Source organism: Myodes glareolus, chromosome 13 (assembly GCF_982192425.1).
Source record: "Myodes glareolus chromosome 13, mMyoGla1.1, whole genome shotgun sequence".
Taxonomy (NCBI): Eukaryota; Metazoa; Chordata; class Mammalia; order Rodentia; family Cricetidae; genus Myodes; species Myodes glareolus.
Window position 1 is genome coordinate 34,406,800 of NC_142038.1, and position 26,210 is coordinate 34,433,009.

General features: G+C 42.6%; 1 protein-coding gene and 1 long non-coding RNA gene across 3 annotated transcripts in view; one reads left to right on the plus strand and one right to left on the minus strand.

Annotated features, from left to right (window-relative positions):
- The window catches only part of Prdm6 (PR/SET domain 6), a 103,942-nt gene that overhangs the window by 62,289 nt on the left and 15,443 nt on the right, over nt 1–26,210 (minus strand). The gene's annotated exons all lie outside the window — the stretch shown is intronic.
- LOC146891738 (uncharacterized) lies at nt 10,664–15,180 on the plus strand. The gene is made up of 2 exons (XR_015005357.2): nt 10,664–11,903; nt 14,792–15,180. It is a non-coding gene; the product is annotated as an uncharacterized LOC146891738 (long non-coding RNA).

Consider the following 26,210-nt stretch of genomic DNA (forward strand, 5'->3'; position numbering starts at 1 on the left):
CCTTGACTGCGGTTCTGTCTCAAATGTCAGAGTTCTAGAACTATCACAGCAGTGCAGAGGACAAACACACAGGACGTTATTTTCTCTTTTCTCTCTCTCCCTCCCTGCTCTCCACCTTTCCTTTCTTTTTCTGACATTCTGGGATCATCCTTGGGGTTTCACACATGATAGGAAAGTTTGCCACCCTGCTAAATTTCACCACCAGCCCCTAAAGAAAAACGTATAGGCTGGGCAGTAGTGGTGCCTACTTTTAATTCCAGCACTCGGGAGGCAGGGGCTGACCTGATCTACAGAGTGAGTTCCAAGACAGTCAGGGCTATACAGAGAATCCCTGTCTCAAAAAATAAAGAAAAAAAAAAGGAAGGAAGGAATTGAGGGAGGGAAGAAGGGAAGGAGAAAGATCTATAGAATAACCCTACTACCGTCCCCTTGCTTAGCAAAATGAGACAACCACTGAACAGAAAAAGAAAAGGTTGCATTTAGAGGCATTCAAAGTTCCTGAATTGTTAATGCATTCTGAGAGACCTTCACAAAAGATGGTGTTTGTATACCTGCCCTAGTAAAAAGTACTTACAAGAAACTCAAGATTTGACTTCTCTTTGACAACTTAGGTACATACAGGAAACAAATACAGAAACAACTCATGGGACTTTTGTTACCCCAACAGAGGAATTTGTCAGTTTTGTTTTGGTTTTAAGATGGGGTTTCTCTGTATCCCTGGCTGTCCTGGAACTCTGTAGACCAGGCTGGCCTAGAACTCACAGAGATCCACCTGCCTCTGCCTCCCGAGTGCTAGGATTAAAGGTATGCGCCACCACTGCCTGGAAAATTTGTCTTATGTGAAATCTGAACGAGCAAAATCTCTAATTTTGGAAATCTCAAAACAGTTCCTCACACTCGTTTATACTGTACACCAACAGACAGAGATTTAACTCTCAAAATATGGCAGTGTACTACAAATTCATCTCTAGAAGGGATCAAATGGAATTGGTGTGTCTCTCTAGGAACATGTTAAAGAACATTTTCACAAAGAGAAATGCTATTAAAAGGAAACACAATTCAGACTCAGATATACTCAGGTTGGGAAGCTAATATATACACTGTTACACACAAAGCACCAGGCACATGCATTAACTCATCCCCCACGCCATCCCCACTCCCACCCCATACCACATAGAAATTATTCTATGTCCCTCTCCCCTGTCTCGGAGGCACAGAACACCGACAACCTAACCCAACATGCTATTAGCAGGGGACAGAGCTGTGGAAATGTGACCCTCTGACATCCAAGCTACAGAGAATCTAGCATAGTACCAGGCACGTAGCAAGCAGTTGATTCAGGATAACTACTATCGTCACTGTGTGTTCAGCAAGCATGTGAGTTAGCCATAACCTGACCCCTCAAGTTGAGTCTGCTCAGTCTACTAAGACAGATACTCAAAGTTTATGAATGTAGTGTATCATGGCTGCATAGGAAGTGTATCTTCTAGGGGCTTTAATTATTGAAATATATTTAATATGAATAATTAAAATGTCCTCGAAAGGGTGGCTCCAGGCTAAGATGAGTAATATATGCACAGTATATAAAGCCTGTGGTGACTGTCGCTAATCTTAGCTAATAACAATAGTGTTTGACACAATGGAAATGGCATGGCAGCAGAGAATGTCGTGTGCTCTTCAGAATGAATGCACAGCCGCACCTGTGCCAATGTCTTAGACAAAACCCTCAGAGTTAACAACTTCTGATTGGCTATTATCTGGCTCAAATACAATTTTTAAATGTCTTAATACCATAAAAACTTTAATTAAATAGATGGGATATTTTTCTTTTTAAAAAAATTTCTAAATAAATGTCAAATTTTAAAGAAAGTTATTACAAAATTAGATCTCTCTCTGCTTGGTTTTAGTCAAAAGTAATACATGTTTTCTTGCATGTATAAATAAATGAATGAGCCAGGCATAGGTGGCACACACCTTTCATCTCAGTACTTGGGAGGGAGAAAGAAGTGAAGGAAAGTTCAAAGTGACTTGTTCCAGGTCACATGAAATGGTGCCGCTGTAACCCAGCCTACATGGTCACACGCTCATTACATCACCCCACAGAGCTCCTTCCTCATGAAGGTCTCTTTGTGCATAGGACTGACAGGTAGCTGGATACTTGGAAAAATGATATACTAACCTTTATCGGATGCCCCCAAACTGCTTGTTTGTAATGCAAGGCGACACACATACCGTTAAGTTCATTGGCTAAAGAATGGGCTCACAGGTTTAATGGACCCTCCAGGACATTATTACTGAATCTGGAACTCAGGTATGTATTTGCTAATGACTGTCTACGTAACAAGTTCTGTATTCATACCTGGCTTAACAGGACACACTGACATTTGTTCATGCCTTCCCAGCATTTGGAGAACTGGTCCTGTACCTTCCAAAGAACAGTTCCAATGAGAAACAAGAACTATTCTTGGCCTATTGTTTCCCTTCTTCCTTCTCACCTGCCAGTGAACAGAGACATAAGAAGCAAAGTGTTGGGAGCAAGGTGAGTATCTGTGTCTAAACTTTGAAGCCAGGGTTTCCCATTGGATTTACTGCTAATTCATTTGCCCCAGAGCAACGGTGACAACAAGCCTTCACCTTACAGCACCATGGTGAGTCATACCAGCATCACCATGTAATCCCAACTCTTGTGAGGCTGAGGCAGGAAGGTTGTCATGAGCTTCAAACGACCCTGAGCTACATAATGACTTCCAGGCCAGTCTGACTACATCATTAGACCCTGTCTCTAAGTAGCTATCTAAGTAAGTAAGTAACAACTTATTTTAACCCTCACATTATTAAGGAATTCATAGCACAATGTAAAACACATTCTATTTATGCTAACAATTCCAGGAGATTGCCTCAGGAGAATAGCTACCTTTCCTCCTTGGAAACAAAGATAAGAACGGTTATAAAATGTTTGGGTGTTCTTACTGTTGGGTAAGAACCTTCTCCTGGAGATTATTCTCATTTCGTACATTCTAAGAAAACATGGCCCTGGTTGCCAAGTGGCTATGTCTTGCTTAAAGAGAGGACTAAAAACATTCATCAAGGTAGAATCCAACAAGATGGGGGCCTCTTAAAGACAGCTAGGAAGGCTGAGTTAGTCAAGCGCTTGCCTTGCAAACAGGAGGACCCAAGTTCAAACCCCAGAATACATTTTTTTAAAAGTGGGACATAGTGGCACACACCTGAATCTCAGCTCTGGAGAAGGATGGAAGATCTTTAGCTTTATTGGTCATCTAGACTAACCTTCTTGGCAATCTCCAGGCCAGTGAGAAACCCTGTCTCAAAGAAAAAAAAATGGTGGACAGCTCCAATTGATAACCATTTGCTAATGAAAAATGAGTTTTCCCAAAGAGAGTCTCACTGGAGAAATGATCCTCTTAAGGATGGGCCACCGGAGTCAATGTCAACAGAAAATGAACTCAGTGGCATCTTGGGAGGTTCCTTGTCTTATCAGGAGGTTTTTTTTAACTTTAGGTTTATTTGTTTATTTCACCCTATCAGTTTTGCATGTACAATATGGCTTCCAGCTTTGTGTTTTTATGGAATTCCTGAGTGAACATGTGGATCTCTGTATCTGTCTGTGTCTGTTTCTTACACCTGTTCTTGGGCACTCTTCCCTCTGATTTGTTTGTTTTGTCCTGTTCTGATTTGTTAGTTTTTGTTTACTCTTACTATATTTTATTTTTTATTGTCCTTTAGATGCCTGTTTGTTTTCTAATGAGAGACAAAAAATGGGATGAAGCCAGGTGGGAGAGGAGGTGGGGAGGGGCTTAGAGGAGTATAGGGAGGGGAAACTGGAATCAAAATCTAATGGGTGAAAATATCTATTTTCAATAAAAGGGGAAAATGATGGATAACAGCTGAGAAATGACACTGAGGTTATACTCTGGCCTATATACATGCATGCACACAAGCACCGGTGCACACACAGAATAGTTAAACTACGTCTGAGTTTAGGTATAAGATAGCAACAGCTATTGTGGGTTGCAGCCCCTTTGGGAGCCAAGTGACCCTTTCACAGAGGCTACCAAAAAACATCTGCATATGAGATATTTACATTACAATTCCTGACAGTAGAAAAATTACAGTTCCAAAGTAGCAACAAAAATAATTCTGTGTTTGGGAAGTCACCACAACACAAGGAACTGTATTAAGAGGTCAAAGCATTAGGAGGGTTGAGAACCACCAAGCTCATGATCACTGCCAGAAATCATTTTTATCACTAGCTGAATCCAGAGAAATGTTCATCCCAAAGAGTACCAGCCATTGCCAGGAATCCTGGTTTCCTCCTCTGCTATGAAGTTACTACACTAATTTCATCGTTGGGGGTAGGGCAGTGGGACACAACATGGGACAACGACACACTTGACCAATTTAAAGTCATACGTTCAGACTTTAATGCATTTGCTCTCCTGCTTTGACATTTCTGTCCCAAGCACAGTGTAGTGATCACCCCATGTGTGATGTAATGCTTGGTGTCCTGGTGACAGCCCTGTCTTCACTGATGCTACCCAACCCCTTCTCAAATGAATGAGGAACTCTAGTTAGGCACGAATGACTCAGAGCCAAAATAAATTTGTAAGGATTTCTTTCAGAGTGCTTCCTCATGCCTGGGAATTGCCTGCTGCCCCAACTTGGTCCCGATGTCCTTTGTATTAAGATGTTATTAATCTAAAGTAATATCTGTCTAATCACGAATTATCTCCTACCCTTCTTCCACACACGTGAGCCCAACAGAGCCCAACATACAGACAGAGCTAGAGACCCAGAACAGCCTAGACAGAGCTCGTTTAGAAATTGTTCTCCGGGATCTTTGAGAAGGACACTTTTTCCTCCAGAGCCCACACGCTGGACTCAGCATCTTTCAGGGCTTGAAAGTCTTTCTCTTCAGTGAGGCCACTTTGGGGAACTGTATCTTCTTCACATGTCTGACACCAGAGATTCTTTTTTTCCTACCTTTTAGATCTATTCCACAGAAATAACAAAAAAGGAAAAAAACAAATCTATTTCAAGTATTCAGTAATGTTTTTTCCCAAAGCAAGAGTATTCACCTAGCTTGCAATCTGCCTTAAGCAGATCAAGCCCACAGGAGTAAGAGGGAGGAGGGGCCACGTCAAGGCAACTTTGCATCTCTGGCAACTGGTTCACTGTATATTTCATTTCAAAGGCTTAATTACGTCTGCATAAATAAACTGTGCTGCGCAGCTTGATGCATGGCCATTTGTCATATTAAAACAATGGCACCCAAAGTAAATCCCCATTAACATTGTTTAACTTTAATGCTTTGGGGTGTTTGCTACTCAAATGATTAAAAAAATGGAGTGATTTATGACATCGCAATTTAAATGAGGCAACAAAACAAATAGACTATGCGTCACCAAGGTACTGGGAGCCCAGTTGGGTTGGTTGCAGAAAAGGCAGCCATGGCTGAAGAGTTTCTGAACCCTATCCTATGTGGAATGCACATATGTGTGTGCATGTGTGTGCACGTGATCGTGCTTGCGTGCGTGCGTGTGTGTGTGTGTGTGTGTGTGTGTGTGTGCGTGCGTGTTAATATAGCTTCCAATGGTTGCTGGGAGGTTTTGAACAAGATGCCGTATTAAGTTTTATAAACCACCCACACCTAGTCTGCAGGTAGACTGTCTGACATCAAAGCTTTAGAGTATACAAAACATAGAGAAGAAGTATAAAATTTCCCCAAACCTAGTTGTACCACCACGAACCTCTTTTGACTCATTCTACTTTCTCTCTTTTGAGAAACTCCATAACGTATCTCTTTATCTTACATAGAGGAAACACGCAGAGTTTGAAGGCCAACGCTTTTCACGCTTTTCACCTGCCGTGGCTGAGTCTTCTAAAGTAAAACACTTTCCCCGGGCCAATAAATTAACAAGTGACAGAATTAGCTAGCTTTCCAGATATTTCTGGTCTTAACCATAAATTTCTGGATGTAGCAATGTTTAGTTTTCACTGCTGCCCAGATTGTCTACTTTGCTCCCAGGAAGAACCACGTTAATCCCTAATCCCGGCCCCTCCAAAGTGAGGGCAGTGTGATGTGGCCGCTCTGAAAGACCAGGATCCCTCTACCGAATGCCAGCTCCAAACTGAACTGCTGTTGAGCACATTTGGACCAGGACAGTTATCCACGGAGCTATGAGATTTTTGCTGTAGCCTTGAGAACCAAACGTCCCGTGTCTGTTCCATAAAAATACTTGGAAGTCCTTTAAAACGGAGCACCATATGAAATGGTCTAAACAGCACAAGAGTAAACCAAAATTTGGCCACGTTCATTGCGCCAGTGTGAGCGGCTAAAGCGAACATCTTAAGATAAAAATCACTTTCATTGGAGTCTGAGTTATCCTGCTGGCCATCTACACTGGAATAATTATTTAGAAAATCACCAGATTGGCTCTTCCTGTCAGGCTACATAAACAGTGACTTCTGGTGTGGCTGTTCTAGAGCAGGGTGGCCACAGTAAACACTGCGCATGTGCAGCTCGCCTTCCAGGCAAGATCAGCCAGCCAGTCCAGCAAGGCAGTCTCTAAGGCAGCGGTTCTCACCCTTTCTAACGCTGCGACCCTTTGTACAGTTCCTCATGCGGTGGTGATTCCCCAATCATAAAACTGCTTTCACTACTATTTCATAGCGGTGATATTGCTACTGTTACGAATGGTAATGTAAATATTTGATATGTAGGATGGTCTAAGGTGGCCTCTATGAAAGAGTCACTTGCCTCAAAAGGGCTGCAAAACTCAAAAGGGTTTCCCACAGGTTGAGAAACCACTGCTATAAGATCTAGCCTGCCCTGCACCAGATGAAAATTAAACAGGGATCTGCTCCTCTCTGACCTTCCTATTTAAAGGCAATCAGGAACTAACTCCAAGCCGTGCATTTTTCGTATTTCTCCAAGTGTTCAAATACTACAGCCCTTCTGTTTCCCACCCAGATCGCAGCTCTGCCCTTTGCTCTCCACTGTTATTCTTTCCTTAGTCTCCCTGCAATGAGAGCCCACACAACTCCTATCTGGTAGATGAGGCTGCACCAGTGCAGTCTGGGGAGCCAAAGAAGAGACCGGAGGCATAGCTAAGGTTCTGTGTCAAGTGCCACGCCCGTTTCCAGCATTCCCAGAGTAGTACCAGAGCTAAGCTGGGAGAAGCACAGAACCCATGTCTGTTCTCAGTCTCAGCACCCATGCAGGAAGAGACAGAGAACAACTCAACTGAGAACAAGCAGCCCATCTACAACTTTCATCTGTGCCCACCAGATCCTAAAGATCACTGACAAACTTGTAAAACCTTCCTGTGAAATGCAACCATTTCTAGGATTGGGATATTTCACTACTTCTTCCACAATACATAATCTAAAATGCGTGTGTGTGTGTGTGTGTGTGTGTGTGTGTGTGTGTGTGTGTACCTCAACAGGCAGCCGCACGATTCTGAGCACTTTAATCCCTCTCAGAGAACCCGGGGTTCTGAATGGACTCCAGGCAGCTTCGTAGACCTCCAAAGGTATTTCCCTAACATGAAGCAAAAGGAACAAACAAATCACCAGTCACGATAGCCCTCCAAAGCATACATAAGGAATTCCACTAAAAGCAGCTAATTCAAGAAAGGAAAAAGCACGCCGGTAGTTAGCCACAGAAAGAGACCACAGTGTAGACAGGGGACTGGGGAAGTAAACAGTCTCTCATGCAGCCAAGAAAGAGGCAGGTATAGTGCTGAAGGTAAGGAGGTTAAACTAAAAGCTTTTAAAACACAAAATACTTTAAGTCAGGGTCATAAAAACTTATAGCAAGAAAATAGTTATGGCTATGTAAAAAATCTGCAAGGATTTTCAGAGCATAGAAAAAAATTAAGTATGTCAAATACCCAAAATGAAACTGTATATACATCCAAGACACCAGGTAGTTCTTAAAGTGCTCATTCATTTTTTTTATTACAGCATGCTGTCTTTTAAAAGCCACAAAACTCATACGCCTTTAAAATTGGTTTTTAAGAAAGTATATTGCCATAGGAGATAAATGAAATATGGGGAAAACAGATGTTATAGGTTCTTTTTTTTCCCTTCTCCATGTATTTCTAGTTTTCCATAATTATTACCTTCTGTGACCAGGAAAAAAGCAAAGAGTCTCAGACCTGACACAACAGATTGAGAGACCGGTATAGACAGTGCATGTTAGAGAGCAGAGAGATCAGCTGCAGCCAAAGATGCGGACAGAGAGGCCTGAGCTACAGAGAGGCCTGAAGCTGCTCAGCGCAGCCATCAGCCAAAGAAGAGGAAAGCCACGCTGCTGAAACCCAGCAGACACAGGGTTCACACTTGTAAAATGAGTAATTAGCCAACTAGAGATAATTATATTTAGAAAAGTTTGTTCATTAACTAAAAAAAAAAATCGTTCAAAAGGTGTTTTAAACTTGCCTATTTGTTTTTGTTTGTGACTGGGTCTCACCCCAGAGCACAAAGCTAGCTTGAGACTCAAAGTCCTCATGCTTCTGCCACTTGAAGCCTAGAATTACAAATGCATGAAGTACCACAGAATATGCCCTCTCTGTAGAAATCCCCAAGCTTTTTCATTCATTGGAATCTCCTATAGAGCTTCCTAAAGTGTAGACCGTCCGACCACACCCATGGTGACCCAGGTTCAGTAGATTACAGGTGAGAATTAAGGGTACTTATTAAAAAAGAAAGGAAGAAAGAAAGAAAGAAAGGAAGGAAGAAAGAAAGAAAGAAAGAAAGGGAAGAAGCAAACAAATAAACGAAAATTCTCCTAATGAACTGTCATACATTAAAAGAGATGTAAAATATAAAAAAAAAAACAACGATAAAAAGAAAAGACGAGGGCACATATTGGGTATAAAAAAATGACAATTTTTATATTCAGGTAATTATGTGGAAGAATTTAGTTATATTTTTGAATTCATATCTTTCATAGATTTACATTAAAATATTTCAGTTTGGCATTACGGCATATGTTGACAATCACAGCATGTGGAAAGATTGCGAGTAGAGGCCAGCCTGGCCTAAGCAGTGAGTCTCAAGCTATCCTTGGGCTGCGCTACACAGCAAGACCTCATCACCAAAACCAACAATCATGGACATCAGTGACGTGACTCGAGGGCAAAGGTGCTTGCCCAGAAAACCTGATGCCCTGAGTTCAATCCCTGGAACCTATGTTGGGACAAAAGAACCAACCCCCAAAAGTTGTCCTCTGCCCTCCAGACACTGTAGCCATGATTACATCCTATGGAGTATGTTTGACATTTCTTAAAAGCTTAGAGAAAGGGGTTAGGTCCTCAGTGAATTGAGACCACTGGCCAGTGAATCCACGAAACCCAGCTTTTAGAGTTGGAGGTAGCTCGGTAGCAGAATACTTCACCTGTGTGAGACCTCAGCATTGATTATCAGAACACCAACCCCAACACATCCAGTTTTTAACTTGAAAGACGGGAGGGCCCTAAAACAGCTTTTCAAAACCCACTATTGCAAAAATTAAAGAATGTTACACTTCCATAAGGAAAATGTGATCTATATTTAATGAACACCTATTTATAGATACTAATAATCACTTTGAATAAGCCTGTAAGAGAGATAAACCATAATAGGAAGAAGTCTGAGCCACAGTTCCAAAAAACTGAACATGTTCAAAAATTCTCACCAATTATAAAAATAATAACTCCTAGACTCCCTGCTAAATGTCTAGCAATAAGGAAATGGTTAAACAAATTCTGACTTATGTATTTGGTGGACAATATATAGTAAATATGTTAATTGCAAAAGATTGTTAATCACAGCAGGACGAGTACAGATAATAATTTTTATTAACATAATAGAAATAAATAAAATTTGAAGAAAAAAATATTCAGACTTTAAGAGTTTTTCTACAGCTGTGAGAATTTAAAGTTTTATTTATCTTCTGAACTATGGATAATGGACATTAATCAGTTGTTTGCAGAGGAAAAATAAATCTTAATTTAGTAAAGAAACCCGGCATTGCTGACTAGCTCTGGCTCGTGGGCAGGGACTGGGGTCCACAGGCTGGACAAAGCATCCCATCATGGACACTTCTGTCCCATTGTGCGAACAAACAGCAGAGTCCTGGGAGAGGACCACGGTAGGTAGCTGTGCTAAGACAGCCGGATGCGACATGTTCCGGCATCGTGAATGCTTGTCAATTATGCGCATTTGTTTCTCTTTAAAGTTTTCCATTTTCATCGTCTCAAAATATTTACCCATCCTTAAACTTCAGCTTTGTAAGACACACTCGAGATCTTTTTGGAACAAAGTGAATCGAGGATAAATAAACACTCATCATAAAATGAAAAATACTCAAAGTGAACCAATAACTCCACAAAATATCTACTGGATAGCAGAGCATTTAGACATAGTGAGGGGCACATTTTAAGACATTTTAAGATTCAAATTTTTTAAGTGGAAAATATGCCAAGATGTAAGTTAAAATATAATTTTTAACCATCTTTAAAACTGACTTGGTTTTGGTAGCATAACCATGGTTGTATTTGAATTTACAAGGTCTCCCCTTAGCTTGCCGGCTCAAATTCCTTTCTGTTGCTTAATTTCCAAACAAGAACTATTGCTGCTAGTTTTAAAGAGTGAATCTTCTGTGATGGGTCTCTCTGACACGGCCGACACTCTAGTTCTAAAAACAGAAAATTATAGATTATCAAAGAAGGAAGTTTAGAAGGATCAGCTTGGAGTCTGAAGCGTGTCTTGCGAGGCCACCCCAAAAGACAGCTTTCCCCGGAGTCCAGCCCTGGACTCCAATCCCTAGCCCACAGGCAGATACATTCCACTAATTCCAAGAGGGGGCAGGGCCAGGCATCACTGCCGAAGCTTCTGGTCACCACAGTAGACTGTGGTGTGGCTGAAGAAGAAGGCAGTCTCCAGGAGGAAAGACCAAACCTTGCCTTGATGGGCACCTGAGAGTCACTGCTCAGTCCCTCCGTCTTTCCCTTGAGTTCCTTCGGCACCCTTTCAAAGACTGCCAGCCTTCAGTTCGGGGTCTTCTCTCTGGAAGCGGAGTACGAACATCCATCATCCAACCCTGAGCTCCGACAGGTTGAATTCTGGTGTAAGTTTTTGTGTGTTTGTTTCCTTGTCTTTATGCACAGCTCAATGCCATTTGCTGAAGGACTAGAACAGTGGTTCTCAACCTTCGTAATGCTGTGACCCTTTAATACAGTTCATCATGTTGTGGTGTTCCCCAACCATAAAATTATTTTTGTTGCTACTTCATAACTATAACCTGCTACTGTTATGAATCGTAAGGTGAATATCTCTGTTTTCTGGTGGTCTTTGGGGGTCGTGACCCGCGCACTGAGAATGGCTAGACTAAATAAAGGGAAAGAAACTTGGATCTTGAATCTAGCAAGAGGCATGCATTGCCACAAAACCTATTCTGTTCCCCTCTGTTCCCACGAAAGACTTTATAACTAACTACATGGCACCACTGTAGTCTCATTGGAAGAAATAAAAAAGTAGAGGAAAAGAAGAAACGAGAGGGGAAGGAAAAGAGAAGGGGAAGAGAAAAACCAAAGCCACAGAATAACTTACAACACAATGGTATCTGGCATCCAGAAATGCCTACTTCACTTTGGAGCTGTTCACTGTTCTACTCAGACCTACTGCCTGGCTACTCTGGGACTATGAGAGCAGATGGCTATATCCCACGCCCAAGGCATCTCAACGTTCGGAAGCTCTAAAAGTCCTATGCACTCTGGCAAACAGTTTGCACAAGACTAACCCCTGTGGGGACCAGAGGACAAATTTGAGGAGTCAGCTCTCTCTTCTCATCTTTACATGGGTTCCAGAGATTGAGCTCAAGTCCCCAGACTTGCAAGGTAAGTACCTCTGCCTGCTGAGCTGTCTCTCTGCCCTTCTCCTCTTTCCCCCCTCCCCGCCCTGGCCCCGAAGTCAACCTCTAAGGACAATTTTACCCCATCCTCCTTCTGGATTTTGCAATTCACTGCTTACCTTACTTTAAATTCCATCTGTCCTGTTAGTTTCTCGGTCGTCTTCGCTAACCTGGAACCACCACACTGCAAACTTCCAGTAGCTGGATATGACTCTCCTCCCCAACTGGCTCGTCACTCACCTCTTCAGTTACTCCTCTACACACCCACGCTCAGGTGGTCTATTATACTCATTGGATAGGTTTAACATATTTAAGATAATAAATCTCTTTTTTGAGTATTTGACAATTTCCTCATGAATCGTAAGCACTTCCATAGCACAGACCGTGTCTTTCTAAGAGAGTACCCTTCATCCCACATACCCTTGGCGCATAGAGAAATGTGCCAAACAGAGGTTGGGTTACTGGACTCGTGGCCCATCTAGCCACGCCATGAGCCTCTCCAAAGCTGGAACTGCCTGTGCTAATGTGTCACACGCCTTCACGATTTCTGACCTAGCTCTCCGTCTGATGTCACCACACACGCAAAGGGAACACTGCCCGGGATGGCATCTTGTATCCCTGTGGGATGCGCTCCACAGTTGTCTTTAATGAAACCCCTTCCTCCGTCAGCCTCAGCAAGATTAAGTCGAATACTCATCATGCAAGGGCTACAAATGCCAGAAAAGGCCATCTGTAACTCTGACCAAATGGGAAAGGAATGAGGGACATGGGAGAGAAGTCCATTTTACTTCCTGATAATTATCTACTGCTTCTAAAGCATCCATTTCAAACTTGCCAGGCACCTACTTGCCGTGCTCCTACGTTAAAAAAAAAAAAAAAAAAAAAAAAAACCATGAAATTTTCCATCAGGCCAGGCCACTAAACAGAGTTTTCAGATGCAGAAGCCACTGCTGTCCCACTTCAGCGAGGAGGGGAGGGAAAGGGCCAACTACCAAAGGTACCTCAAATGACCCTCTGCCTTTCTAGAGCAGGCCAGCCTTGGCTGTGATTACATTAGCCCTTAGTTCCCTAGAAGAGAAGGCTGGGATACGGGTGTGCTTGCCTTCTTCCAGCTCTGGGTCCCTTCCTGGGAGCTCTAAGAATTGCCATTGCATAACCCTAGGGTTACTCTGGATGCAGACCCAAATGTAAATGAACTGTTAGGTTGCTGGGAGGCCGCTGAGGTCTTCTGGGAAAAGACATCAGAACCCAAGCTCTGCTGGGCTCCAGTGCTCCCTGGCAGGCTGGCAAACCCCAGTTGTGTGCAGAAAGGCAGGAAGCAAGACAAGAGGCTTGCAGCAGAGCCTGGTAGCTGGAGAGCTGATTTATTCAAGGGACGGAACCCGGGAATCTGCCAGCGACGAAGAAGTGAAATAAATTAAGAAGAACAGGGAAATTACTGGCTAGGAGACAGAGTTATTATGGAAAGCTGATTTAACTGTCCAAAAATTTACCCTGCATTTATTCTCGAAATTATCCAAATATTTCAACAATTATCTGTTGATATGGCTGTTGTCTGGACATTTTCTGACTGTTCCTCTCCAGTCTGTCTTACAGTGTGAAAATTATTTTCTGTTGAAACCATTTCCTCAGCTCTATCATGAGCAGCACAAGCTAGCCTATCTGTCCTTGCCGGTCCCGAAAGATCTGAACTTGGGGACAGGAATTTTCAGCTAGTGTAAAGCAAATGTCCTGTAACAGAAAAAAAAATAACAATTTTTTTTTTTACTTGTGGTACATAATTGAATTTGAGTTGTATATTTATCTCCTCCAATAACCACTGTGAACAGTAATCCAAATGTGTTTTATAAACATATTTCCATCTTCTTTGATAACTCTAGACCCAGAACACCAGATGTGGGCAGACGTCTTGCCTTGAAACCAGTACAGTGTTACCTTGATTGTGAATTCTTTGCGCGCCAATGCCTTTAGAGTCTGTGCCTTTTGGAAAACAAGGCACATAATAACCAGGGCGAGAGTCATTGCCATGGAGGTGACTTATAATTCAAATTGAATTAACTGTAAATGCAAGCAATTTGAAAAATATTAAGGCCTTATGTTCAGTGTTGTCACAACATTTGTTAGGGATTTCATCACTGTGTGGAGGCGTTTAGTTCCAGGCTAACATTTGGACAGATGGGAAGCCCCCATGGAGCATGTAGGTCAAAAGAGTCGGCCCAGCTCTATGCCGCCCTGCCTGGAGGAACTGAGCAGACAGCCTCTCTGGACCACAGCTTCCCCATCTCAGTCCCACCAGCAGGACAGAGCACTCCCTGATCCAGAGGGCATGGCCAAAAAACCAGCCCCCGGAGCTGGTTATGAAATCTCCTGTAAGCAGAAAGGTGATGGGTAAACGTTTACTGTTGTTCCTACTACCATTAGTGTAAAGGGGGTTTCCCTGTGCATTTTCTACTGCAGATACTTTGGCAAGTCTGATTCAGTATGCTCACTGTGTCAGATGATTAGTGATTTTTTTTTAAATAAGAGAAGGAGGGAACAAGGAGGGAGGGAGAGAGGGACTCACGTAAATGTTCAGCTATTTATTAAATCATATTAAGGAAGCCACATTTAGCACATACAGAATAAAATTATGCTCCCAAAGAATTTTCAAGATGAGGAAAATCTTTATGATTTTTAGACAACATGATGCTTTCATCTATATCTATAAAGAAAATACTAACTTCAATAGAAAAGAATTATAGCAGATTAATTGTGGCTCATTTCTCATTTTAAAGTGCGTTTCTGCATGTTCCAAATTCCCTTGAATAAATGGTTCGCTTTTATTGTCATAAAAATAATTAACAGCTCTTCTGGTTTCTTTGGCCCTGGTGGCAGAAACAAGATGATGAAAGGCGTGTCATCCTTTGGAAAGCGTTGCAATGAGACACACACGGTGTGCCGCCGCTGTGGCTCTAAGGCCCACCACCTTCAGAAGCCTCCTGCCAAGCACAAGAGAAAGTATAACTGGAATGCCAAGGCTAAGAGGTGAAGCAAACGCTACCAGCATTGGGCAGATGAGACGCCTAACAGTTGCCCATCGAAGATTGAGACATGGATTCCGTGAAGGGACAACACCTACACCCAAGAAGGCAGTTGTTGCCGCATCCAGTTCATCTTGAGGATTTCAATCAGTCAGACAAGAAATGTTCTACTTTCAAAAATGAAAAAAAAATTAACATAAATGTTAAAAATAAATAATCAAAGAAATACCGTGAGAACTGGGACCAGCATGTACAGGTGTCTGTGTCTACTGGAACACACACGTGTGGCCAACCTGGCTCACTAGGAGCTAATCAAGTAAAGAGGATTTTGGGTAGAACATTTAGACTAAAGATTAAGCCTCCCTCCCTTTAGGAAAGCGTTTGGCATAAGTCGCATCGAGAATATATAATGTTCACGGTGCCACCATATTTAGGAGTGGCAGGATCATTCAGAAGTCACTATGCCTCCATGCATGGTCTGCCAGGGGTGAAAGCAATGCTATTCCATAGTTGTCAGAGGAGGCATCCACTTACCTATATAGTCATTGGCCCACATTCAAACCTATTGGCTTGTGCAAAGGTTTACAGAATGAAAGCCATCTCTGCACCTCATAGAAGTTTTCCCTCTACTCCCTCCTCTTTAGAGCACAAAGGGTCCTATGAATAAATGGCCACACACACTTGCACCTTCTAGTTTATTTCTCCAGTTAGAAGCTATGCTCTGAGGTCTTCCACCAGCACTTATCCTGGCTCTCCCACAAAAGATTTTCCAGCCCACATCCAAGTGGCCTTTTGGAAAGGAGTCAGTACATGTTAGCATTCAACTCAAATCTACTTCACTCCAAATGAAATGCCAGGTCTTTGCCGTCCACTGTATCAGAGCCTAGCTTCCTCCACCTTACCTCCCACCGTGCTCCTCCCAAACCCACCTGACTCGAAACACACTGGTTTCCTTGTATAGTTACCAGATTTATTCCTTCTTATAGCAAATCTCTCCTTGGTTGCCACCTCACTTTTAAATATAGGAAAATCTAGAAAGTAAAAAGTATGTGCCAAATATGAGCTTATTGAAGGACCTGAGGCTGCAAGCAGTAGCAGGCCATAAAGCTGAACCCACCACTGTTAAGGTCATAGCTAAAGAGAAAAGAATGCAGAATGAATGAGACCTAAATTTCCTGAGAGGCAAGACTCTTCAAAGTAAAAGATGTAAATTGAACTGACCAGAATGAGAAGGGACCACATTCTTAATGAAGGTACAACTAGGTGCTGTGGGAGAATGCTCTTGTACCTAGGAAAGATTTGTCACTCATGTTGGTTTAATAAAATGCTGACTGACCAGTAGTCCTAGGCAGGAAGTATAGGTGGGGCAACCAGACAAGGAGAATTCTGGGAGGAGGAAAGGCTCAATCTGAAGTTGCCACCCAGATACAGAGGAAACAAGATACTGCACTGAGAAAAGGTATCAAGACAAGAATTATGGGTCAATTTAAGTTGTAAGAGCTAGTTAATAATAAGCCTGAGCTAATAGGCCAAACAGTTTATAACTAATATAAGCCTCTGTGTGTTTCTTTGGGACTGAATGGCTGTGGGACCAGGTGAGACAGAAACTTCCATCTACAACTAGGTAAGGTCACTTCAGTGGAAATCAACAAGACCCTGGGAAAGAACAGGAACTACTGAATTAGCTCAAGTGAGAGAGCTAAGTGGGGGAACTGAGTCTTACAGAGACAATGGAACCCACTGGCAGCTGACCCTGTCCAGAAGCCTTCTTCCTTCCAGTCTTCATTCTTCCTGGATTTCCCACATGTGACTTCCAGATCATATGCTCCCTCCTTCCTAAATGGTATGCATAGGAAGCTACCTCTTCTTCCTCTGTGAGCCCCATAAGGCTCTTCCCTGTACTGCCTACTAAAGCTGTTCATGGTCCTGCCACTCCAGAAGATTTCAGAGAATATAGTCTAAAGAATATTATTCTGGAGTACAAAGTTTATTAACTATGCCAAGGGCCTTGTGAGGGTGAAGGGTTCTCCATTAATTTTGGAATGGACGGAGTCTAAGGCACCAATATAGTTTTCTTTCTTTTTTTTAAATCAATATAGTTTTCTGCCAAGAAGGAATAGATCATATCCAAACCCAGAGACAACAGTCAGTAAGATGGTAAAGCCTGTGGCAGAAATTGTGGCCCCACAGTTTCATGGGAGTTCAAGTCAGACAGTGAATACAGAGCAGGCAGCAAAAAGTAAATATCAAGGGCTCTACTGTGGCTAAGGAAAGTTCCTCCCTTTGGTCCATCTTACCCTCAGCAAGGCACTTCAGTTCTCAGCCTTTGCTTGGAAATTTCATTATCTGAAAAATGACTCAGTAGTCCTTAACTCGTTGGGTTGTTCTGAGGATATATTGAGGCAACCCTCATAGATCTAGGGATGTAGCTTAGTAGTATACAACTGGATAGACATGCACAAAACCTTTGGTCTGAGCCCAGCATGACAAATAAATACCTGTACGGCTCTTAGCAGAGGCCCTGGCACAGGGTTTTAGATTAGGTATGTTAACCCTCAGCACTGCTTTCAGATCAAAAGCAGTTACTAAGTGGACGGTGTGCTAGGTGCTCTTAGCTATTGCTGTTACAAATATCTATTATTTTAAAAAAAGAAAGTCACTACATTGACTCCAAAAATTTGAACTCTTAGGCCGAAAGGCCTATAAAATAAAGATGAAAAGGTGCCCACTTTAGAAGCTCTAAGGCAGGGACAGTCTGTAAACTCAATTTGAAACAATGTCAGGACAAGTGGTAGTGTTTGGCAAGCCTTTGAGGAAAGAGGATTTAAGTGGAATAAGTGGCTAGGTGTGGGGGAACATGGCTTTCATACCCCACTGTGAGGTATAATCAGAAGGATCTCTGAGTGCAAGGCTAGCCTGATCTCTCTAGTGAGTTCTAAGTCAGCCCGGGCTACACAGAGAGACCCTGCCTCAAAGAAAGGGAGGAGAGGGAAGTAAGAAAGGCGGGGGGTGGGAGATAGAGTCAGACAGCCTTCATATTGAACAAAATCATGAGGGCCAGGGAGCTCTCTGGCTGTCAGAACAGGCCATGGACTCAGGGCAGGGCAGCAACCGGAAGCCAAAGAAGAAAACAGGGAAGCAACAGTCAACTAGTAGACAAATTTGGCGTATAGAAAATTTACAGACTGCAAACGGCAAGAAGCATATGGCCTCTCCATATGATACAGGACTGCAGAGAAGAAACTGGCGGGAGAAGTAGAAGAGACGGTGTAACTGGATGGGCCACTGCTGGGAGCTGAGGGGTGTCAGGCATTCTGCACACAATGCACAGATCAGGCCCAGAGAGCTGAAGACACTGAACGCCTTCCAGTGGGCGCCTCCTCCCGCAGCACACCTTGGTTACTGCGGAGGTAATTACGCTCTGCGGTTGACTCAGTGTAACCATACCCACTATTCTGGCTGCTTCCTTTCGCCCTGCCCTGCACAGAGCCAAAATACAGAAAAGATGTGAGTCAAAGGAGTTAATTTGGCTTCGGGTAGATGTTCTGTAATCTTTGCACCTATCATTCCCCCCACCTCGTCTCTTCACCTACCTGCTACATGGGGGGCGGGGAGGGAGAATGAGACTGTCCGAAGCACAACAGCCACAGTGCAGGAGGGATAAAGAAGGGCGGGGCTCCAATGCACCCAGGATAGGACTGGAATTAAAAAGCAGAAGAAAGGGGGGGGGGGGCTGGCAAGAGAGAATGGGAGTACCAGAGACAAGGAAAAAGCAAGCCAGAAAGGTGACAATCACAGGGCACAGGAACGCCAAGCCTGGCATTTTGATTTTAATCACTGTACTACAACACCCGTTTGAAAAGCAAATTCCTGCTCCCTAATCCAGAGCTACTGAGCCAGAGGCTTTTGGTTCTCCAGACTGAATGGTGCTTGCCTCCCTTCTCCTGGAAATTCTTACAGCCACTAGACTCTAGGGCGGGGGTTCTCAACCTGTCAAGTGACCCTTTCATAGGAGTCACATACATTATGATTCACAACAGTGACAAAATTACAGTTCTGAAGCAGTGACAAAGATAATTCTAGGTTCAGGGGTCACCGAAACCGAAGGAACTGTATTAAGGAGTCCCAGCATTAGGAAGGTTGAGAACCACTGCCCTAGTGACTGGAGTCTGAGAACTTCTGAGGGACTGTGAAGTCCCTGGAAGCTTAAGGTTTTCAATGCACTAAACATAAAATTTGCCACTGTAACCAACTGTCCAAAGTACGGTTCAGCAGTCTATACATCGTATACATTGTTCCTTTTATAGGGACCTTTCTATTCAGCCCAGGTTAGTCTTGAATTCAAATATCTTCCTGCCTCAGGAAGTGCTATAATTACAGGTGTGTGTCACCACACTTGGCTCCACACCTTTTTATTATTATTATTTCGGTGTGTGTGTGTGTGTGTGTGTGTGTGTGTGTGTGTGTGTGTGTGAAGGCCAGAGGTCAAACTCAGGTGTCAGTCTTCAGAAGCTTGGTGTCTTTTTTTTTTTCTTCAAACAGACCTGGGGATCTCTGACTAGGCTAGGCTGGCCAGCCAGTGAGAGCCTGCCCACTCCCCTAGTCCTCCTGTCCACCTCCTCAGCACTGGGATTGGAGCTATGCACCACCAAATCTGGCTTTTTTTACATGGGTGCTGGAGAATCTAACTGAGGTTCCCCGACCTTGTGTGGCAAGCATCTGTGAACTGAGTTATCTCTCCAGCCCCTATTTTGGTGTTTGCAAGATAGCCTCTTGCTGTGTAGATCTGACTGGCCCAGGATTTACTATCCAGACCAGGCTGGAGTTGGATTTGTGACAACTCTCCTGCCTCTGCCTCCCAAGTCTTGGGCTGATAACTGTGCTAGATTATTATTCTTGGTATTGGTTTGCTAATAGTTTTTTTCAAAGATTAGCCTGTTATCTGAGATTCAGAGCAGACACCCAAGCCCCAGAACTCAGATACTGTTGCAAGTAGCTGGGCTTCTGAGTCAGGGTAGAGGCTGGACTAGTAGAGGTATTTTTAAATTATACTCTGGGGTGGGGGAGCACATGTGTGCTATGGTCCTCATATAGAGGTCAGAACCAAACTTCTGGGAGTGGGTTCTCTTCTTCTACCAGGTACGTCCCAAGGGTAGAACTCTAGCAAGGGCTTTACAGCTTGCTGGCCCAGCTGAGACCTGTTTTGATTGTCTGCTTAGTTTGCCATCAGAGTAAAGGCTCCAAGTACTATGAGGGATTTGATTGATATGAGATACGTATATATTAGAAAAATATTGGTTTTAGTCTAACGTCTTGCTCTCTGTAACGTGTCTTGGCATTTGTAATTTTTTTCAAAGTTTCTAGCTGCAGATTGTCACTTGGAGTTATTGTGATTTCTATGGTCAACACTGACAGGATCTGTACAATGTGCTGATGGGCCCGCGTTTACTGACACAGAGTGGCACACATATTTGTTGATGATCTGCTGTTATTTAATATTCATTGACAAGTAACAGTGTGCTGGGTATTGAGATGTGTTCAGAATTCAATACCAGTGTCAAGCCACCCTAATAAATTGAGCCTGATCTGAGGTCCATGGTCAAGCGGCCTTTGCATCTTGGGGTTTCCTTGTGATTCGTCCAGATCTCACTAAACCATTCCCACTGCATTTCATATTCAAGCTGGCTCATTGCTGGGAGGACACTGAGTTACTGAAACCATGTATGCCTAGAAGCAGAGTTCTATATGTTCACAATGTCTATATCCTGATTACCCTCCACTAGAAGCATAGATCTAAACATGAGCTCATTTTCCTTTGGCAGGAGAGATAAAGAGATGTCCATGATGTCCTGACTTATGGACAGGTGGGGAATAGGTTCTCGTGTTCTGTTGCACAGCTGGATAGCTTAGATGATAGTACTAGATGATAAACTCCAAAACAACTGGAAACATACTCAGCATTTTCATTGGAAGTCAATAATAAATGTTGGAGGACATAGATAAACTGCCTTGATTTGAACATTACAAATGTATACATGCATCAGAGCATCCCATGATATAGCAAAATATATGTAATATGTATTATTTTTTAAAATAAAAAATGGATTAAAAAAGAGAAAAAGGTCATTTAGTAATTTAAAAACTATCTACATTGTGTGGTATATCTCTTTAGTACACAATACTTTACTTGTGAGCAAGCGCGAATATTGCATTAAAATATGATTTAAACCTGATTTTGTTGTAAGTGATTAAGTCCAAGATGCGCATATAGTCTCGTGTATATGACCTTCTGTTTTCATAGATAAATAATCAAATTCTTTAGAAAATTTTATTGGTGGATAGTCACTGTATATCATGATGGCTTCATAAAGACATTTTTATTCAAAAGTACCATACTTTGATCTTTCTCCTTGTCCAGGCCCAAACTATTTGGTATCTATGTGCAGTACCAGAGGTGGAACTTACTACTAAATACAAGTGAAGGTGGAAGAGATTCTGCACTGCTGCACATATTTTCTCGTATCTGTACAGCCCTCTAAGCAGCCCTCTTCTGATTAACACACAGGGAGAGATTAAGTAGTTTCTCTCTGGTCTAACACATAGCTATAAACATTCAGCTTTTCATATTTTAAAAAAAGCATTTCAAAGCTTCCTGACACCTTTTTTTGGTTGTTGTTAACTCTCCCAGGTACAGGAAACAGATATTTCTCCTCCTTGGAGAAACAATCTATAGAGCATATTTATGCTAGAGAGCGTATTTAAGCATCAGACGTGTGTCTGTGATAGCAAAGGGTCTGCCGACTGTCAACTAAACTCCTCACCAGGTACAGGGATGGGTGTGTGAGACCAGACTCAGAATCAAAACCTGCTCACTGTGAATCACATTTAAGCATTTGCTGAAGAGCCTGGGAGAACAGTCCCACTGTGTGTTGCTATAAAAAGGTTGTTTGGGGCATCAAGGACATCGTGGCTCCGTAGACTAGATGTCTATTCCCATACTCGGCCCTCCTTCACAGGCCATTATGAAAGCCGTCAGTGCTGTTGGTAGCTTTATAGCATTTGAATTCTTATGTGTGCATTAATTACTTTTAATGTAAAAATCCATTTACACTCTCTTAAGACTTAACAATGGAGTTTCCATTTTGTAGATTATTGGAGTGAAACATTGTATCACACGGAGCTGAAATTCAATGTTTCCCTTAAGTAGTGTGGTTGTGGTCAGGTTGCTTTCTGTTTGTATATATTTTACATCATAGGTTCCAGAAGAACTATATTCTCCCTTAAAATCTACAGGGCTTAGGGGCTGCCTACTCTTCTGTTGTCTTTGTGAATAGACAGAGGACTTAGTACTGTTCCTTTGTGATAAATATTACTGTGCCCAAGTAGGCTAACAAGCTTTTGGTGCTTTACAAGATGCTGAAAACACGCCTTGATTGCATTTACTTTGATTCCAATTAAGAAGCACTTAAGTAGTTTCTACTGCATTAGATTACACTGGGTCTTTCTAAAGAAGAGTCTTTCTAAAGAAGAGACTTCATTATTGGAGGCAACTTTAATTTAAAATTATCACAGAGTAAAAAACACTGTTCATTTTAATAAAATGAGCTTAAGTCCCATGACATTATTTCACAACTGCATACTGTAGATTATGGTTTATTAAATAATAGTACAGGGGCCCTGGGAGAACCATTTAAAATACCGAGCGCCTCATTCACAGTTCATTTGAGACAGGGCAGGTCACATTGCTTTTTTTAATACTAGGCAGAAACCAGAAATGTTATTGGGGGAAATTTTATATAAATGAAAATAAGGAGATAAAGCCGAGGCCCGACAGTGAACATGCTGCCCTCGCCCCGGTTCTAAGCAGAGAGTTTTCCAGCTGATTGAAATGAAAATGAACTTTTCTGACTTAGCTGGCAACGATAGCCAAATGAACGGAAAATGCCAGCAATTTCCCCAACTTTTTGAGCTGCGACATTGCTCCTTTTAAAACAGAAAACTACTTTGACATAAAAATCTTACACATTCACAATCAGGACAAAAATCAAGCCCCCCTCCTTTGGTATGTCCAGCAGTGTCAGACATTTTTTCAAAAGTTATTATTTCACAAGCCTCGGTTTGTTTTAATGTTTCAAAAGAGAAAAATGATGATTAAAAGCAAATGCCCTAAAGTCAGTTATTTCGTACTAAGCATAAACCACACAGCTAGCTTGCATTGGATGAAGCCCTGCAGACACATTTGGCTTGCCCATCCCTGATACTTCAGGAATAAAAGCAACTTGTGGTTTGTGGTTAGTGATTAAGTACCAGTGAACTCGTGTGCGCTCTCGTATAGAAGAACCCACTGCCTGTTGAGCGTTTCACACTTTGTAACAGCATCTTTATTATGCCTTCCAGAATTAATTGACCTAAAACCCAGGGACTCCACGATATATCTGTTGGATAATTAGAAGTCTGAGGACCAACAAATAAAACCCATTATTGACGTCCAGATCTTTAGTCAAACAAATACTTCACAGCTGCAATTTACAAAACTTACTCCCTCTGAAATGGGCATCACATCAAAGGCCTACGCTGCTGATCTGATTCCTATGGGTGCAGTCAATGCCCTCTCCAAAGTAGAGTAAAACCTTAGACTAACGTTAGACTATCGCAGTGGGGTCAGGAGGCTGAGCTAGGAGGACTGAGTGTCCAGCTAGGCCAAACCACACGCTGTGTTGGCGTCTTGAAAATAAGTAATAAACAACTCTGTAACCTTGAAAACAACCTGCCCTTCCTCTCTTGGAGCCTAGGTGGGTCTCTTCTGGAGGTAATTGAAGCTTCCTAGCAAGGCTGCCTGACCTTGAGAGCAGGAACAGCAGGGTGGGGGCATAGTGACCTATTTTAGTGATCAGTAAGTATAGATATCAGACAATGCGCTTGCTGTCAATGATCATTGCTAAAATCTGTCTATACCACACTGGAACAATCAATGTTGTAAATGATTGCAATAATCAAGGAAATTGCCTAATTTATAAATCCTTGCATAGGGCATTTTAATGGATTTCTCCATTTTAATGCTGATGCCTTCAGAGCCCAATGAATTGTTGTCTAGGCTGTCATTGCACAAAATGATAAAAACATTCCGTCTGGTAGGGAAACCACATCTCATGGATATTCAGACCCTCGAGCCGTGATCACTCATTAGTGACTTCCACCCAAGTTCCATGCTCCGGAGCTTCCTGAGGAGCAAAGGCGCAGGCATGTTCATGTCTGTGCGTTTATGTAAACCATTACAGTTTGGGAATCTGACCTTGTAATGTATGAACTGTAACACAGTGGGAATATCCCCTAGCCCTGACAACCCATATCATAACAGTTTCTCTCTCCTTTTCGCCTCATGCTGGCCCAGTTTCTTTTAACCACCAAGTCTCGGAGTCTGCGGGCTCCACCGTGTGCTAATCTCCCAAACTGTGAATCACACCGGTGCAGCTGCTACTGGCTGTGCAGAAAGCAAATCTGTGCTGTCCTGGTCTCACTGGTGCACTAACAGGTGGATCTCCCGAGCCCACCTGGAAAGCCAGGCTGCTCACTCGGCCCCCTAAGCCCTCCGCGCATAGATTACTCGTCTTGGTTAATCCTTGGCCAATTGATTCCGGCCAATAGTGTACTGTCAGTGCCTTACTTACTGCTCAGTCTCACTAACCTGACATTTATGGTGCACTGATTGGCCTCTGTCAGGAGTGCCGCTTGTAAATTCACTTTGAAAAGCTTTGCGTTAACAGCCTTCAGCCGGGCCCCGGGAAGAGGACGACCAGGCAGCCGACAAGCTCGACCTCCTGCCCTTATTACAGTGAGTAAATCAGGGTTTGAGCCATTAGGCTGGAGCCTGGGGCCTGCACAGGGAGGACTGACATGACAAAAGGTCAACCTCTGTCACACATGTGTAACAATTTGGATAATGGAATTCTGTAACTTATCTGAGCGAGGTGGTAAACGCTCACCAGGAAAAAAAAAAAGATGCTGGTCCCTGGCTTCCCCGGCTTTTATGCTAAGTACTTACACCAGAGTCCCTGTTTCTTGTGTAAATACACAAGGAATGTCTGAACTCATGAAATCTTGGAGCATGGATGGTTCTGAAACAGAGAGAAAGCAAAAGAGAGGCAGGCTCCGATTTTATATACAACTGCCTTCAGAACATCTGCACACCACCAATGTCTCACAGCCATCCCTGGAGAAAAGAGGACCTCCCTACTGCAGGAGCTAAACAAGGTGCAGGTTTTCCTACTTGATCGAACGTGTTTAACCCATAAAACTACACTACAGCTCTCTGTGAATCTAAGGTGAAACACAGCTTCCCCACAAACAATAAAACTTGCTGTAATTTGCACAGGGGAATGAGCCAGCACCCTCTGTGGGTCTCTGAGGATTGCGTTTCCATCAGATCACCTGCTGGCCTGATGCATGATGGGGAAGAGATTTCGTCGTCAGAGCAACCTCTAAGATTCCCTCTTTGCTTCCCACATTCTGCTACTAAGGCAGAGGAATAAAAATTAATACGTGACAGAAGAAGATAATGCCATTTTGAAGCAAGAAACACTTGTGAATCATTTTCTTCCCATGGACAAAATGCTCTCAGTAAAAAAAAGTCAACTTCCAAATAATAAATAAAATGAGAAAAATAGTCCTGCGTGCACAGAATACATCAACTTTATAAGGCATTTACTCCTGACACATACACTGTGTCAAATTTATGCTTAGATGAAACCTTATCCGTGCAAGAATTTCCAAATAGGTTTTTAAAGTTTTGTTTTTTAAGCTAAGTCTTTTAGGGATTTGGAAAACCAAGGAGAATATGAGACCTAAGCCAAGAGGACTTAAAAGAGACCCTGTCGGAGCCAACGTGAAGTATTACATCTTTGATTTTTTAACACAATGCTGGAAATCATTCCAGAAGGCAGCAGATGGTTTTACAGTTTATGTAAAACTACAAACCTCTCTCACTCTATCAAACGGGCACCCCTATAAAAGATATCTTCAAATCAAATGAGGCAAAGGCAGGGATGCCCGCCAGCTGTTAGGGTGCGAGCCTGAAAACATGGCAAGGCCATGGCAGGAGCTCACTTTTAATAAAGAAATGAGTGGGGTTTTGTGAAACTGACTTATTTATAATTGCATTGATACCTGGAGTAGTAGACTAAGTGATAAATGGCTGAAATATGATTTTTACTTCACTGTAACGTGACAGTCACAACATTTATAGAACCTGTCTTTCCCTGTCTTGTAAAAAGGCC